The following is a 17569-nucleotide window of genomic DNA, read 5'->3' as shown; positions in this document are numbered from 1 at the left end:
GACCCTATATGATCACGCGGATACACATGCCTCTCCCTAATGTCAATATGCCTTGTCTATTGCTGTTTTGATTAGTGATTATTGTCTTATTTCACTGTAGAGCCCCCAGCCTTGCCCAATCAATATGCATTAGATAGTCCTTTTGTCATACATGCAGTGACCTCATCTGGCTTAACTGGTGCCTCTAGAGTCAAAACCTCTCATCGTCACTCAATGCCTAGGTTTACCTACACTGTACTCACATCCTACCATCCTGTACATTATGCCTTGAATCTATTCTGCCACGCCCAGAAATCTGCTCCTTTTACTCTCTGTTCCAACGCACTAGACGACCAGTTCTTATAGCCTTTAGCCATACCCATTTCCTACTCCTCCTCTCTTCCTCTGGTGATGTAGAGGTTAACCCATGCCCTGCAGCCCCCAGAACCACTCCCATTCCCCAGGCGCTCTCATTTGTTGACTTGTGTAACCGTAAAAGCCTTGGTTTCATGCATGTTAACATCAGAAGCCTCCTCCCTAAGTTTGTTTTATTCACTGCTTTAGCACGCTCCGCCAACCCTGATTTCCTAGCTGTGTCTGAATCCTGGCTTAGGAAGGCCACCAAAAATCTTGAAATTTCCATCCCCAACTACAACATTTTACGAACAAAATAGAACTGCCATAGGGGGCGGAGTTGCAATCTACTGCAGACATAGCTGGAATTCTGTCATACTATTCAGTAGAGGTCGACCGATTTATGATTTTTCAACGCCGATACCGATTATAGGAGGACCAAAAACCCGGTACCGATTAATCGGACGATTTTTATTTATTTATTTGTAATAATGACAATTACAACAATACTGAATGAACACTTATTTTAACTTAATATAATATATCAATAAAATCAATTTAGCCTCAAGTAAATAATGAAACATGTTCAATTTGGTTTAAATAATGCAAAAACAAAGTGTTGGAGAAGAAAGTAAAAGTGCATTATGTGCTATGTAAGAAAGCTAACGTTTCAGTTCCTTGCTCAGAACATGAGAACATATGAAAGCTGGTGGTTCCTTTTAACATGAGTCTTCAATATTCCCAGGTAAGAAGTTTTAGGTTGTAGTTATTATAGGAATTATAGGACGATTTCCCTCTATACCATTTGTATTTCATTAACCTTTGACTATTGGATGTTCTTATAGGCACTTTAGTATTGCCAGTGTAACAGTATAGCTTCCGTCCCTCTCCTCGCTCCTCCCTGGGCTCGAACCAGCAACACTATGACAACAGCCACCTTCGAAGCAGCGTTACCCATGCTGAGCAAGGGGAACAACTACTAGAAGGCTCAGAGCGAGTGGCGTTTGAAACGCTATTAGCGCGCGTTAACTAGCTAGCCATTTCACTTCGGTTACACCAGCCTCATCTCGGGAGTTGATAGGCTTGAAGTCATAAACAGCGCAATGCATGACGCACACCGAAGAGCTGCTGGCAAAACGCACGAAAGTGCTGTTTGAATGAATGTTTATGCGCCTGCTTCTGCCTACCACCACTCAGTCAGATACTTAGATAATTGTATGCTTGTATGCTCAGTCAGATATATATGCAATGCAGGACACGCTAGATAATATATAGTAATATCATCAGTAACAGGCAGTCTCCTTGTGGAGTGCGACGAGAGAGAGGCAGGTCGTTATTGCGATGGACCAGTTAACTTTAAACTTGCAAGATTGGATCCCCCGAGCTGACAAGGTGAAAATCTGTCGTTCTGCCCCCGAACGAGGCAGTTAACCCACCGTTCCTAGGCTGTCATTGAAAATAAGAATGTGTTTTTAACTGACTTGCCTTGTTAAATAAAGGTATACAAAAAAAACAATAAGTAAAAAATCGGCAAATCGGTGCTCAAAAATACCGATTTCCGATTGTTATGAAAACTTGAAATCGGCCCTAATTAATCGGCCATTCCGATTAATCGGTCGATCTCTACTCTAGACGGTTCTGACTTAGAATATGTGGACAACTACAAATTCCCAGGTGTCTGGTTAGACTGTAAACTCTCCTTCCAGACTCCCATTAAGCATCTCCAATCCAAAATTAAATCTAGAATCGACTTCTTATATTGCACCAAAGCCTCCTTCACTCATGCTGCCAAGCATACACTCGTAAAACTGACTATCCTACCGATCCTTGACTTCGGCGATGTCATTTACAAAATAGCCTCCAACTGTATACTCAGACTACATCCAGTTTGCTATCACAGTGCCATCTGTTTTGTCACCAAAGCCCCATATACTACCCACCACACCCAATCACTGAAGCTGGAGACTTATGTCTCCCTCTCTAACTTTAAACATCAGCTGTCAGAACAGCTTACCCATCACTGTACATGTACACAGCCAATCTGTAAATAGCACAACCAACTACCTCATCCCCATATTGTTATTTATCTTCTTGCTCTTTTGAACCCCAGTATCTCTGCTTGCACATCGTCATCTGCACATCTCTCACTCCAGTGTTAATGCTAAATTGTAATTATTTCACCATCATCTTCTACATTTGCACACACTGTACATAGATTTTTCTATTGTGTTATTGACTGTACATTTGTTTGTTTAACTCTGTTGTTTTTGTCACACTGCTTTGCTTTATCTTGGCCAGGTCACAGTTGTAAATGAGAACTTGTTCTCAACTGGCCTACCTGGTTAAATAAAGGTGAAATTAAAATATAACCATAAGAGGGTATAATGACAAATTGACCTTAGATCAGCATCTAGAGACTAGAGTCATCTTCAACCCTCAATGTGTCATCAGCTTCTTTATTCTGTTTTGTTTCTAAGTTTCGTTGGTGGCTTAGCTAGCTTACCCCCCCGTTGTCTTTGGAATGGCTTTTGATATTGCCTTTTCTCCTGTCCGCTCTGTTTCTTTGATGAATGTGTTTGCAAACACCTTACATGTAATGTGCAATACACACACACACATTTTTAAGGTGTCGCATCAGTTCTCTCCAGAGTTTTCCTCCACGCTTTTCAAAGTCATAATGAGTCATTCCGAACACGGAACCCCTCTCCTCTCCGTCCTCGTTCCCCCGCGCCGCCTCCTCATCCCCTGACCCCTCACCCCTGACACAAAGCGCTTCACTTCTTCTCTTTGTTTTATGTCAGTTCATTGTGAAATCCGTGAGCACAGTCCAGACTAGGTTATCTCTCCGACGAAGGCTACCGGGACTGATTTGGGCCCCTTTATCACCGAGGCTCGAAAGCTTGTCTTTGACCAACAGGAGAGTGTGTGTGATCTGTTTGCAGTTTAAACTGCAATCGAACACAATCCCGATTCCCCACACTCTCGCCTTCGCTGTGTGTGTGTGTTGAGGTCATAATTTCCCATCTTTGATGTTGGCAGGCTCCCTGGGTGTGCATGCTGCCATGACTTGACAGAATACTGTAATGCTCATAGTCTAGACACACAGAGTGCTTCCAGTACTATGTGGGACATTTTCCTCTCACAAACACACGCGCTGTGAGCAAAACGCACCGTAACATTTTAAATAGATGGGAGATCCGATACTGCAGCTCACCTGGAGCCAGGCAGGGGGAAATACCCCAATTCCTCATCACCTCCACCAAAATCATTGGCCAGACCGTTTGTGGATTTTCCTCACACCCCTACCAACTCAGTTGTAACCCTGAGCATGTGGAGAACACCACTCAAACCCACAGTTGTGCCAATACTTCCTCCTGGAGATCTCCCTCCTGCAGGCTTTTGCTCCAACCCTAATCTAGCACACCTGATTCTCCTAATCAGTTGTTCACCGGGACCTTGATGACTGGTATCCAAACCAGTGTGATACAACAGGATTGAACTAAAACCATGCACCTACATAGCTCTCCAGGGGGGAGGGCTTCTTTGGCCAACCGTGTCGTTGAAAAGTTACAAGTCAATCAGAGGCCAATTGGACAGCGCACACCCCAAGGGCTACAAATATGTTTATATGTAAATGCCTGAACCTCACCCTACCCCTTTACCCACCATCCCACCCCAATTTCCCAAAACAAGTTAATACAAAACAGGCAGATTGTACCATGTACTTGCACTGATCAAGCTAGCTCTCCACTCCACTCGGTTTGGAAGTAACCTTACATGGCTGTAAGGGGAGGCATGACTAGGCCCCAAATGAGCCAGTCTTACCATCTGCTGCTAACGAGCTCTGGGAGTGTTTAGGGGACATTGGGGGGGGGGGGGGGGGGCACAGGGCTGCATGACTGTAGCAGTGAAGCGTCAAACAGACCAATACCACACGTAATGTAGGGCCAGACATAAGGGAGAGATCCGCAGAGTGAGATTTAGAGACTGACTGAGTACAGTTTGTTTGTTTTACGAAACACCAAGAGCACCATGAGCACAGTTTGAGTTAGTAGCGAGACACAGTGTGAGTTTTGTGAGACACAGTTTGAACAAAGTAACACAGTTTGAGACTTCAGTCCCCCTGAAAGCCCCCACCCTCCTGCCACGGCTAAAACTGTTCCCTCAGTGCCAGTTTGTTTCCCGAGCGGAAATCAATGGAATCTCATTACGGAAAATTACGAGGAAGTGCAGATATTGGATGGATCTCGCCCGCCACTGCATCATGCCAGCCGACTGCAGGCGGACACGTCCGCTGCCAGGGGGGGGGGGGGGGGGGAGTGCCAGGCTGCGATTCCTCACTGAGAGATGCGGCTAATTAGCATCAGAGATGGATGGATGGCAGAGAGAACACAAGCAATTACTCTGTTCAAAAAGAGGGGCTCAGAATATTATTATTTTTTCCTCTCGTACCTCCGTTTTACCATGAAAGCATTCCTCGTATTTTATGTCAAGACATTCAGGCCCTCGCTTGAGGCTTATTGTACGCACGTGACTGTAAATTGCTTAGGGGAGTGAAGTGCTCCAGGAAACTCATTTCCTGTATATGCACAGTATTTTTGATGAATGCGACAGCTGGCTTTAACTACTTGATTGGTGTGTTTTTGCGGCACACTTAGTGGCACTCCAGACGCTTAGTTTTCTGGGGAAAACGAGCGAGAGAGGGTGATATTCGAGCTTGAAAATCAACTCGTCCTTTACTCAAAAGCCCGTGTTCTTACTGTGTGGTTCTCCATTTGGCTGTGACGTTTGTCTTTTACTGTGAGGGAAAGTAGTCCGGCAGTCTGTAGTTTTCATTTCATACGACGTAAGGGTCGTCCATGGTGGGAAGAGTGGGTTGCCACATGGCGCACTTAACTTTCTCAGTGCAGGAGGGAAACCCCAACCTCTCACAATGCCCCATGGGCTGCATGTGGCCTGGCCTCAGCTGCTTAGTGTGTCCAGAGAAAGGCTGGTCCTCTGTAAGCTACCCTGCCTGTAGAACACATTAACACTGCCTCTGCGATCCACAGCAACACACACACACAGACACACACACACATACACTTACACGACATCACCAGGCTCATAACCAAAATGTGCGTGAGTTTAATAGGAAACAGAATTTAATATGATCTTCTCTGTTTTGTGTCCAAAAGATGTATACTCTACCCCGTTGCCATGGTAAGAAGTTATGCTTGGGATGGAGGTTGAGGGGTCAGACTCCAGGAAGTGTTAACCACCACCACCCTAGAGGAGTGGAGGCCTTTCGGCAGACACTCTTTTCTGGTCACTATTCATAGACTGACAGTAACCTGCTCGATAGCTACAACATGAACAAGATGATAAAGTACATCATTTTATATTCTTGTTTGATAGTCCACTAGTAGTCCACTGGCCGATGATCAAATTCACCCATCCAACTCCAAATGTTTGGAGTGAATTTTGGCTCTCTATGCTGACATTCTCTCGTTGTCTTTCTTTCTCTCCGTCTTTCCTTCTCTCTGTCTGTCGCTCTCTTTGTCTCCCTGTCTCTCCCTCCCCTTTCTCTCCCTCCCCTGTCTCTCCCTCTTTCCTCCTCTCTGTCTCTCCCTCCCCTGTCTCTCCCTCCCCTGTCTCTCCCTCTTTCCTTCTCTCTGTCTGTCGCTCTCTTTGTCTCCCTGTCTCTCCCCCGCTTTCTCTCCCCCACTTTCTCTCCCACTCTTTTGCTCTTCTCTTTCTTTGCTTCTCTCTCCCCTCCTATCCCCCCTTTCACTCTCTCTCTCTTCCTCTCATCCTTTCTCTCCCTCTCTCTTCCATCTCTCCCTCTTCCCCAGAGACACATATGACCAAACTTAACATGCAACCGAGCGGCTCTAACCTGAACCCTGGCCCCCGGCTTCCCGCTCTCCCTGGCTTCGTCCCAAATAGCACCTTATTCCCTATAGTGCATTACTTTTGACCTGGGCCCATAGTACCAGCTCGTAGGGCACTGTTCAAAAGTAGTGCACTATGTAAGGAATAAGGTGCCATTTGGAACATGGCCGACGAGACAAATGGCACACAGCGACGACAGCCATTACCCCGCACCTCTTTGCATAATGCCTTTAACCTTCACACAAAGATTGAGCGGCTCAATACTCAATACCCAAATGGCCTACCCCTCGGCATAATGTGGTTTATGCTCATGGTTTCTGTCTAGCTCGAGTCATGGAGGGTTGGCGGGTAGCCTAGTGGTTAGAGCGTTGGGCCAGTAACCGGAATGTTGCTGGATGGGATCCCCGAGCTGACGAGGTAAAAATCTGTCGTTCTGCCCCTGAACAAGGCAGTTAACCCTCTGTTACCGCCACCTCTCTGATTCAGAGGGGTTGGGTTAAATGTGGAAGACACATTTCAGTTGAATGCATTCAGTTGTACAACTGACCAGGCATCCCCATTTCCTTTTCTACATTCATTTTCAGATGAGAGTTATGGGTATGGTGGTATGGTTAGGAAAGCCTTGTCGTAGCTAGTTACAGTTGCAGCCAAATACAGTATATTGGCACCCTTGCACTTTTGTTAAATAATTCCCCATTTATTCTAAAATAAGTTGAAAAAAGGTTTGGTCTCCACACCTTATTGGATTTTCAACATTGCAGAACCAGTTACATTTTTGTTTACGATTTGAATTACAATTATTGGCACCCCAGAGCTACCAACAACCAAAAAAGCATTCAAAGAAAAGAACACTCTCCCGACAATCAAACATTAGAGGTTCAATAATGTTGTGGAGTTGCATGACTGCCTCTGGTCCTGGAAGCCTTCAACGTGTGCAAGGCATCAGGGAATCAGCCAGTTATCAAGGTGTTTTGGAGTGCAATGTTCAACCCACTGTCCAAAAACTGTGTGTGTGTGTGTGTGTGTGTGTGTGTGTTATATATGAATACTTATAGTGTCACAAAACTAGGATCACAATGGAAAATATTTGACATTTTCTAACAAAAAAATTCCTGGTCGCACAGCAAAATATTTAGGCGCATATACGAGTAAAATGGTCGCACTGTAAAGCCCTTCCCTACCACTAAGCCATTCTGAGACGGTGGGGGTAGACGGGCATGTATTTATAATAACATTATTTGTCCTCTCTCACGTGACTGTAGGCTACAGCTACGTCTAACCATTATTAACCCTTACCCTTATAGCTAACGCTAACCCTAATATGAACCTTAACATTAAGCCGGCTTAGCTAGTGATGGTGGGGGGTGGAGAGAGAGAGACAGACAGACAGGCAGACAGATGTGTAGTAATGATATTAACCATTACCTGATACCCGCCCGGGACCCTGCTATGAGGACGAGGAGCGACAGTACGCAGCCCACTCCAGGTAGGTTCATTTCAGGAAGTACATTTGAATTACAATTCAATAATCGTAAAGAAGGCATTTGTTATTTTCAGTGACTTCTCAATAAATTGCTGTTTATTTGAAACGTTTTTTACATTTCTGAATTTGTATTTCAAATCACTTCCTGAATTGACTGCCTTCAATTTGAATTGAGCCCAACCTTGGCGTGTGTGTGCATGCACGTCTGTCTGTGTGTCTGTCTGTCTTCTTATCTGTTTTAGGCCACCATCAATACAATACACACACACACACACACACACACACGACAGCAGAGAGAGTAATCCTCTTTAGAGCTTATAATTAAATCTGGAGTGTTTGCCTTGGGAAAGCCTCCTCATCCCGGGAGTAGCCCTGATCAGCTCCTGGGAGACGAAGAATAGACGGGGGATGGATCCTTTCTCTGCGCCACAAAGGTCCACCTAGATTATGCATGAGCATGATGCGGTTCTGTGCAGCTCTGTTAGCGGAGCACGGCCCAATGCCAAAGTCGCAGGTTCGATTCCGACTGGGACCACCCATACGGAAATGTATGCATGCTCTACTGTCAGTCGCTTTGAATCAAGGGTCTGCTAAATGACATACATTATATTATATAACACTTACTACGTTTCTCTCTCCATCTGACTCAACATCCTCATGTCAGATGGCACTTACACACGTGCACACATGTAGACTTAGTACCTGCCGTACACATACTCACTCACACACTCCCCCCCCCCACACACACACACACACTCTGCTGTGTTAAAGTCCCCCAGCGCTAACCAGGAGTGTGGTGGGCCTGGGAGACAACCAGAGCATACAGTGGAGTGGTGCGGAGAGAGCTATCATTTCACGGGTTATTGCTCCGGCTGACATGAGGGGCACCAAGGAGAAGGGAGTGGAGCCACGCTGACTGAGATGTACTAAAACTGAACAGAGCATCCACTGAAAGGAGCAGTGTTCCTGACTAGGTCTGGACTGTAAGCTAAAGCCTAAGGCTTTCTGCATGTAGGCCCTTCCTGAGCTAATGCTAAGCTTATGCTAACACATGTCTCAGACGAGGTAACTTATGGTTACTCACACTCGACCGGGGTCGGATCGCAGGCGGTTAAATGAACTGTCGCGAGAAATGTCCGAGCTGTCGCTTAGCCCTCTCTTCGGATTTTAGTTAGAGGTGTCAACCCCACAAGCCTTTGTTCAAGTCTCTGTGTGAGACGACGGTACACAGAGTGACAGAGCATTCAACCGCTGGTGGGGAGCAGCACGTCTTCAGCACCAGAACAAAGAGGGAGGAAAGTGCCGCGCGCTGCCTCCGAATGAGTCATTCCAAATCTTATATGTTTGCTCTCTTGTTTTAGATGTTCACTCGAGGATGAAACGAGCCCTGTACCCCAGAAACACTACATCTCCCCGAAGCGTCAATACCAAGACGGGGGACCTAAATTTATTCCAGGAATTTGACAAAACAAAGAGCGAGAGATTGGGAGGGGGGGGGGGTATAATTTCTGGGTTTTGGAGGGGAAATAATACAGAAGGAGGGAGAGCGATATGGAGAGAGGAATCGAGAGGGAAGTGAAATAAATGTGTTTTTCAAACCAAGCTGAACTTTGTGCGAGATCCCCCCCCCCCCGGGCCCAGCTCATTGAGAGTCATTTCCTCACAAATGAGTGTGTCTCTGCTGTGCGGCTGTGTTCCATTAGCATACATTTGGCCTGTCTTTTGTGAGGAAGGAGCCTGCACTTGCTGGGGATGCGGCTGGGGCTGCACGTCTGGAAAGTCCAGTGCCTTAGGGGGGAATGGTGGTACCCCTCTATTCTCCCCATCCCAACCCCGGCTCCTGTGGTGGGGATCAGCTTTTCCCTAGACTGGGGTGTTAGTGCTCGGGGGGAGGCAGAGGAAGGGAGGGAGGGGTAAAACACACACTCATTCTACCCCATATGGAGCACATTAAGGTCATTACTGTTCTGAAGCACTGGGTCATGGGCTCCACGGCTCAGCCCCAGGTTATCCAGTCTGAACGGCCCATGACCCCATAGGTGATTGGATTAGGCCGCTAAGCCGAGGTTGTGTGCGTGAACAGTGGTCGCTGGGCTGATAATTGCGTGATTAATGTGCAGCCGGTGGCCAGTGCTTCAGATGGAGGACTGATATTACCCTCATCAATTGGGTTCTGCAGAAGTGTGTGCGTGTGTGTGTGTGGGGTCTGAATGGCACATTTAACTCCAGAGCTACTGTTGTAATGTAAATGTCTTGACAAAGTGCAAGGCTACGCTACTCTTGAAGACATGAGGACCAGTCTGACTACACATACACTCTGTTTAACCTTCCCTGGTCTCAGCTCAGTAGTTATGTTCCACTGCACCTATCTCCGACACGCTGATCTGTGGTCTCTTCTCTCCTCCTAATGATCCGTGATTGGAGCTGTGTGTGTTGGTGTGCGTTTTCTCCCTTGTGAGCATGGCTTCGCTCTACGACAGATGGCCACGTCAGCACTGTATGTTGCTTAAACAGGTGCATGCTGGGTAAATGTTTGATCAGCGTTGGTCTCTCACTAATCTCATCCCTTACTTTTCGTTTCAATTCAGATCATTTCAATTCATTGACCTTTTTATTGGTATGCTAAGTCCTTTTAGGTTTCTCAGACCCAAACGCAGACTTTCCGTACCGGCTTCCTCATTCACGACGCTCCTTGCTGTATGTGTCAAGCGTCTCAGAGTAGGAGTGCCTTATGATCACAATGGAAGAAATGACATGGGTGAACTGATTCTAGATCAGCACTCCTACTGTCTCCCTCTTTCGGTCTCTCCCTCTCCGACAGACACCGAGGCAGGCACAAGCATTTATGGAAAATTAAATCATGGATTTATAAATAAAACAAAGGATAAAAACACACTTTGAGAGAGACTGAGTGAGTGAGGTCTTTGACCGCTGACCAGTGAAGTCACAAAACAGACGGAAAGATCTATTCAAGGCTGACACTGTATTTTAGATCTGAACCAGTTGAAGTACCAGTAGTTACATCTGGAATGTTTATTTTGACTTTACAGATGGCCACTTAGTAATTCGCCACCAGGATATCTGATAGAATTGTTGGTCTCATTTTAGTGCGTGTTACTCCTGTGTAAAGGTCTCAGTGGGATACAGTGCTGCAAAGTGTAATTCATACTGTACTCACTATAGAGTAGACAGAGTGAGGGAGAACACAGAGACATTTTGTGTGTGGGTGTGTGCATGCATGACTGTGTGAAAGCCCTCTCCCCAATGTTTATTTAGGTTGGTTTCATTAACACAAATAACCTCTCTCCATTGTAACCTAATGGTTTTCCTTTAAAGGGATACTTTGGGATTTTGACAATGACTACTTCTCCAGAGTCAGATGAACTCGTGGATACCATTTGTATGTCTCTGCGCCCAGTATGAATGAAGTCAGAGGTAGTTTTGCGACTAGCGCAATGAATGAAAATCTATGGGTGTCTAGTTCTGGGGAAGTAGATTAAAGACTGCATTGCTAAAATCCTGAAAGTATCCCTTTAATGTGAAATCAGCCTGGTCTGGCCTGTTTTTAGCACTGTGTGTGTGTGTGTGTGTGTGTGTGTGTGTGTGTCCCTCTGTCTGTCCGTTGTTTTGGAAAGTCCATAGCACAAACTGAAAACTCGCACGTATACACACACACGTATGCAGATTGTCAGTAAGTGCTATGGACCCTCCAGAGAATGGGTTAGATTCCCTCCAAGCAACCCCTCGTTGGCCTCCATGGCTGCTATCTACCAGCTGTGTTCCCTCACACCAATGGAGTTTATTGAGGGTCAGGTAAGAACCACAGAGCCTAATGTTCCTTCCGTTTCCTTGGGCAGGTGCAAATAGTCCCCCCTCACTCACCAGGGCCAAATTAAACCTTGTCGTAAGGTGGAAACTATGCCCAAATGTCATTGCGCACACACAAACGCACAGCGCATAGACGCATACACATAACACACACACAACACGCCACAGACCACATAAACACACACCACATGCACCATCTCCCCGTTTTCAGGCCACATCTCAAGGGCTCTTTGCATGGTGCACTACTTAGCCTTATGGTCCCTGATCAAAAGTAGTGCGCAATATAGCGAATAGGGTGCTATCTGGGATGCAGCCATAGTGTTGACAGTTGAGAGGTGTGAGTCTGATTTATTACATGACATGTTATTAGTAGCGTTCACTTGGCCAATGTGGATAGGATCACACTTCCCTCTGTCAGGTTGTATTACATGACCAAAAGTATGTGGACACCTGCTCATCAAACGTCTCATTCCAAAATCAGAATTTGTCCGCCCTTTGCTGCTATAATAGCCTCCACTCTTCTGGGAAGGCTTTCCACTAGATGTTGGAACATTGCTGCTTCCTTTCAGCCACAAGAGCATGATGTTGGGCGATTAGGCCTGGCTCCCAGTCGGCGTTCCTATTCATTCCAAAGGTCTTTGACGGGGTTGAGGTCAGTGCTCTGTGCAGGCCAGTCAAGTTCTTCCACACTGATCTCGACAAACCATTTTTGTATGGACCTTGCTTTGTGCACTGTTGCCACAAAGCACAGAATCGTCTAGAATGTCATTGTATGCTGTAGCGTTAAGATCTCCCTTCACTGGAACTAAGGGGCCTAGACCGAACCATGGAAAAACAGCCTCAGACCATTATTCCTCCTCCACCAAACTTTACAGTTGCATTCAGGCAGGTAGTGTTCTCCTGGCATCGGACTGCCAGATGGTGAAGCATGATTCATCTCCAGAGAATGCGTTTCTACTGCTCCAGAGTCAAATGGCAGTGAGCTTTACACCACTCCAGCCGACGCTTGGCGTTGCGCATGGTGATCTTAGGCTTGTGTGTGGCTGCTCGGTCATGGAAACCATGAGCTCTTCAGTAAGGCCATTCTATTGTCAGTGTTTGTCTATTGAGATTGCATGGCTGTGTGCTGAATTGTATACACCTGTCAGCAACAGGTGTGGCTGAAATAGCTGAATTCACTCATTTGAAGTGGTGTCCACATACTTTTGTGTATATAGTGTGTATTACACCCCTTACACATACTCGCATACACTCACAAACATGCACACACACACGTACATATACATACACACACACATCCATTATACTGACATGCATTTAGATACACCCATAATCACCTATACACTCACATGTATGCATGGAGTTTGAAAGCCCTCTTTGCGCCCTTCTCTCTGTCTCTATCTCTCCTAGAGTTAGTGAGAGTAGAGCTCTCACTGTCCACTCACAGGCGTGCTCAGTGTGACAGCTCTGCACCTGTTGACTGTGCGCCATAACATGTTGTGTATGTGCTTCCCTTGGGAGATCTCTGTGGTGTGTGGGGCAGTGGGCTAGGCATGCCAGATATCAACAGCATGTGGTTTATGTAGACTTGACCACCCAAACACGGACAGGTGGTCCCTTATCATTCAGCACCGGGGGCCCTATGATCTCACTAAGGGCCCAGAGAAGGGATAAGCAGGGAGAGAAAGGGAGCGAGAGATGGAGAGTGAGAAAGAAGTGGAGAGAGAAATGAAAGCCAGATGTTTCATCACTAGTGATTAGCAGCTGGCCAGCGGGGGTTTTGAGGGAGGGGAGAGCACCTGAGCCTTCACCCCAGCTCAAGGCCTCCAAACAGGCTTTCACCTCCACATCCTTCTCCATTTTCCCACTAGCCTAAACATCTTTCCACCAGCTTACACAGGCCAAATATGCCCCCGAAATGACCCTTTCACAACATCACATCTATTAATCTATCCCTTTATCCGTCTCTCCATCCAGAGATTGAGGGATGGCTGGATTGATGAATAGATCGACATTTATTGTCCTCAGAGGATGTAGAGCTGGCGGGTGGGATGTGGTCATGTGTGTAATGCTTATTTGTGTGTGTGTGTGTGTGTGTGTGTGTGTGTGTGTGTGTGTAAAGCAAAGCAAAGCAAAGCATGTTGGTATCACAAACACATGTATGAAAATGTGCAGGGAATTTACCAGTGCAGTTTCCCCTCTATCACCTCTATCTGACCTGGGAGAAGGCCTAGTTTTGGGATTTGGTTCTGGTTGTTGGCTGTGTGTGTAACTTAGCCCAGGCAGGGCAGAGCGTGAGCAGGGAAAAATGTGGATGTGGCTGTGAAAGGTGATCCATCCTGCCTCTGTGAGTCGCCCTGCGTGTCTCCTTACCCCAGGAGCTTAGTCCCCTAATCACCCCACAGTCACTGGGAGGGAATCAGAGACACCCAGCTGCCTACAGCCTCCTTACTGCGCTACCCCCCCCCGGGTCACACACACTCACACACTCAATCAGATATGTGCATTTACACACAAGCTTATGCACACACACAAGTTGACTGGGGGGGAATGGAAAATAAATGTCTACACTCTCTAATATGATTCTGTCCTCTGTGTGTGTGTGTGCGTGTGTGTCGCAGGAGAGTGGATCCGAATGACTACCCCACCCAGTCTAGGACAGCACCTGGTTACCCCGGCCGAGGCAACTACTACCCCCCTAAAGAGGCCCAGCCCCGCTCCTCCAGCCAGGTGGACCCCAGGTACTACCCATCCTCGCCCCACCGGGCTGACCAGCACCAGGATGTGCCCCCCTCACCAGGCACCCGTGCCCCCCACTACGAGACAGTGGGCAGGGACAGTTACCATGACGCCAGCCCTGAGCGCTACGGCGGCGGCTACAGGGACGGCAGGCAGCCAGACCCAGGCCAGAAGAACAGCATGATTGGAGCGGTGTAGGTGCCATAGCTAGATGGACTCAGACTGGGATTGCAGAATTCTGGTAACATTCCCCAGATTTTCCGGGAAAATCCCAGTTGGAAGATTCCCGAGTTTCTACCATATTTCTTCTTGATTCCTGAAATCTTCCAACCAGGATTTTTGGAAAACCTTGGAATTTGGAAAGATTACTGATTACTCCAACCCTAAATCAGACCCACTCATTGCTTCTCTACAGCCCCCATGTCTGAAAACATCCTCGCCCCCCTACCTCATTTGGTGTCTGCAAATCTGAAGGAATCAGATTGGTGTAAATAATACGGCTCCAACTAGACGTCCAATGGGCGTGAGCCATACTGCTTACACCTATCCAGGTCTTTGAGATCTACAAACATCAAAGCAGTAGGGGAAGGGTTGCGTCCCAAATGGCACTTTATTCCCTTTCTAGTGCACTTCTTTTGACCAGGTCAAAAGTAGTGCACTATGTAGGGAATAGGCTGCCATTTGGAAGGGGTGGTTTATGGACCAGGCCATCATCAGAACACTCCTCTCAGCTGCTGACATGTTTTAGAAGCAGTAAAGGTCTATATGTGTAATGTATGTACAGTATGTATAGAGACATGTTTAGAAATGTGTGTTTCTTCATGCATGTGTGGGGATGTAAATTATGTATTTTTGATTCACAGGCGTCCAGAATGACTGGCGGTAGACATAATGTACAGATTGGAAAGAGACTTTTAATTGAATACCAGCCAAACTCTTGCAGGGTTAAAACCAGGCCCCTCCCTTTCTGGAACAACAGTGAGAGGCCAGGGATGGTGAAGTTAGGGTTTCGACTCAAAAGGCACCCTATTCCCGAGATAACGGAAGACAACGGGACAAGAAGTTGACACTGGACAGGAAGTTGATCCTAAGAAACAAGGTCAGAGGAACAGGAAGTAGGGAACAGGAAATGAAGTCCACATCAAAGCATTTTTGCCCGCCTGCCGTGTCCCTTCCATCCGCCTTTTTAGATGTGGACTTTCTGCTGCCCATAATGTTGCTTTTTTAAGTAAAGTATAATGTGTGTTGTGTTTATGATTTAAACGGCTGTGTCAAATTTAAGTTATGTTATCATAAAGACACTGTTGAACAAATTAAAATGTATGCTCTGTGTTGACTAACTATATTTATTCATCACATGGGTTGTGTCCCGAATGGCACCCTATTCCCTATATACCGCACTTTTGAGCAGGACCCTAATGGGCTGTGTCCATAGCCTTATGAACCCTGGTCAGAAGTAGTGCACCACATAGGGAACACGGTGCCATTTGGGGCACAGCCACAGTCTCCCAGTGATGAAGGCCTAAGAGAGACACTTAAACATGTTACTCATATGCACCGGGATTATTATCCTTTCTCGCCATTGATCTCATTTCAAGGCGGTTAACCCACTGTTCCTAGGCCGTCATTGAAAATAAGAATTTGTTCTTAACTGACTTGCCTAGTAAAATAAAGGTAAAATAAATTAAAGAAATGTTCTCTTGTGTGATGGTAAAAAATCACAACGCTGACCATATCATGTCATATTGTACGTTGATGACGATACATTTTAACCTTTGTTTGTAAATGCATGTTTTTATATTATGCCGTGCATGAAATAGACATTGTAAATGATCATATACAATGTGCCAAGATGAATTAATTTATTGTTCACCAATTTAGCTGTCTCATTTTACAGGATGATGAAATTGCAAAGTTATGCAAATTGTCCTGATTATGAGTCACCAACATGATGACTCATCTCGCCCAAATGATTCATTAAGATTTTCAACCCAGTTTAGCTTTCCCATTTGAGATAAATTAGCCCTCTACGATAACAGAGAGGCCCAGGCTGCTTCCCAAATGGCACCCTATTCCCTACATTGTGCCATAATTTTGACCAGGGCCCATTGGACCAGCTCATAGGGCTCTAGTCAAAGTATTGCACTATTTAGGGAATAGGGTGCAATTTGGGACGTAGACCCAGTCTTACTGCTGATAAAGACTGAATCACCCTCAACAATTAAGACTGAGGAGATCTCTGTGCTGAAGTGATTACCTCCCAATTTGCTCCCACGGAAAAGGAAGATCTGGCTGATTGGTGGAATTAGAGGTTGAAATTAGGATAATTAGAATCTGTTGAGAGCTCATTTTATCAGTTAGTGTTTAATTACCGCCGAGGCCAGTCAGTGTGTTTCAGATTTCATCCCAAATGGCACCCTATTTTCTACATGGTGCATTGCTTTTGACCAGGGCCAGTAGGGCATATTGGGGCCGATTCTAACCCGAGTTTAAGCGTGCGTAAATGGAACGTAATTCCCTTTAATGCACTTCTCTATGCGCATTCTGACCTTGAACTTAAGCATGAGAATAGCATGCTGTTCACACGCTATTCATTTTGGGTGGAGATCTAAGAAATAAAGGTGTGTTTGAGGTGCGTCTACAGATGTATTCTGCCTTGACGCACGAGGAGAACATGAATAACATATGTATTGTGGCCCATTTTCCTCAGTGAAGTAGGCTATAAATAGCTATGCAGTTATTCAAAAATTGTATTGTGTGCCCTCATAATGCACAGTATGCAATTTGGATTACCAAACTATAGGTTTATGTAGGGCTGAATCTGCCGAGTTGATGTATGCGCTTTAAAATGTTTTAATTATATAATATATATAATTATATAATGTTAAATATTAACCACTATCAGGAGCCACCGTCAGTAATACCCACAGACATTTATACACTGAATAAAAATATAAACGCAACATGTAAAGTGTTGGTCCAATGTTTTATGAGCTGAAATAAAAGATCCCAGAAATATTCCATTCTCACAAAAAGCCAGATAATTTAATGTTTATTTCTCTACCATAAGCCGCCTCCAACGTCATTTTAGAGAATTTGGAAGTGCGTCCAACCGGCCTCACAACTGCAGAACACATGTATAGCCTTGTGTGGGCAAGTGGTTTGCTGATGTCAATGTTGTGAACAGAGTGCCCCATGGTGGAGGTGGGGTTATGGTATATTGCATTTTATCGATGACAATTTGAATGCACAGAGATACCGTGACGAGATCCTGAGGCCCATTGTCGTACCATTTATCCGCTTCCATCACCT

General features: G+C 45.8%; 1 pseudogene; it reads left to right on the top strand.

The window, feature by feature from the left end:
• The window catches only part of LOC110495963, a 126654-nt pseudogene extending 109429 nt beyond the window's left edge, over nucleotides 1–17225 (top strand).
• Nucleotides 17226–17569: the final 344 nt, after the last annotated feature.

Source organism: Oncorhynchus mykiss, chromosome 18 (genome assembly GCF_013265735.2).
Source record: "Oncorhynchus mykiss isolate Arlee chromosome 18, USDA_OmykA_1.1, whole genome shotgun sequence".
Taxonomy (NCBI): domain Eukaryota; kingdom Metazoa; phylum Chordata; class Actinopteri; order Salmoniformes; family Salmonidae; genus Oncorhynchus; species Oncorhynchus mykiss.
Note: the sequence above shows the minus strand (reverse complement) of the source record. Positions and strands in the feature narration are given on the sequence as shown.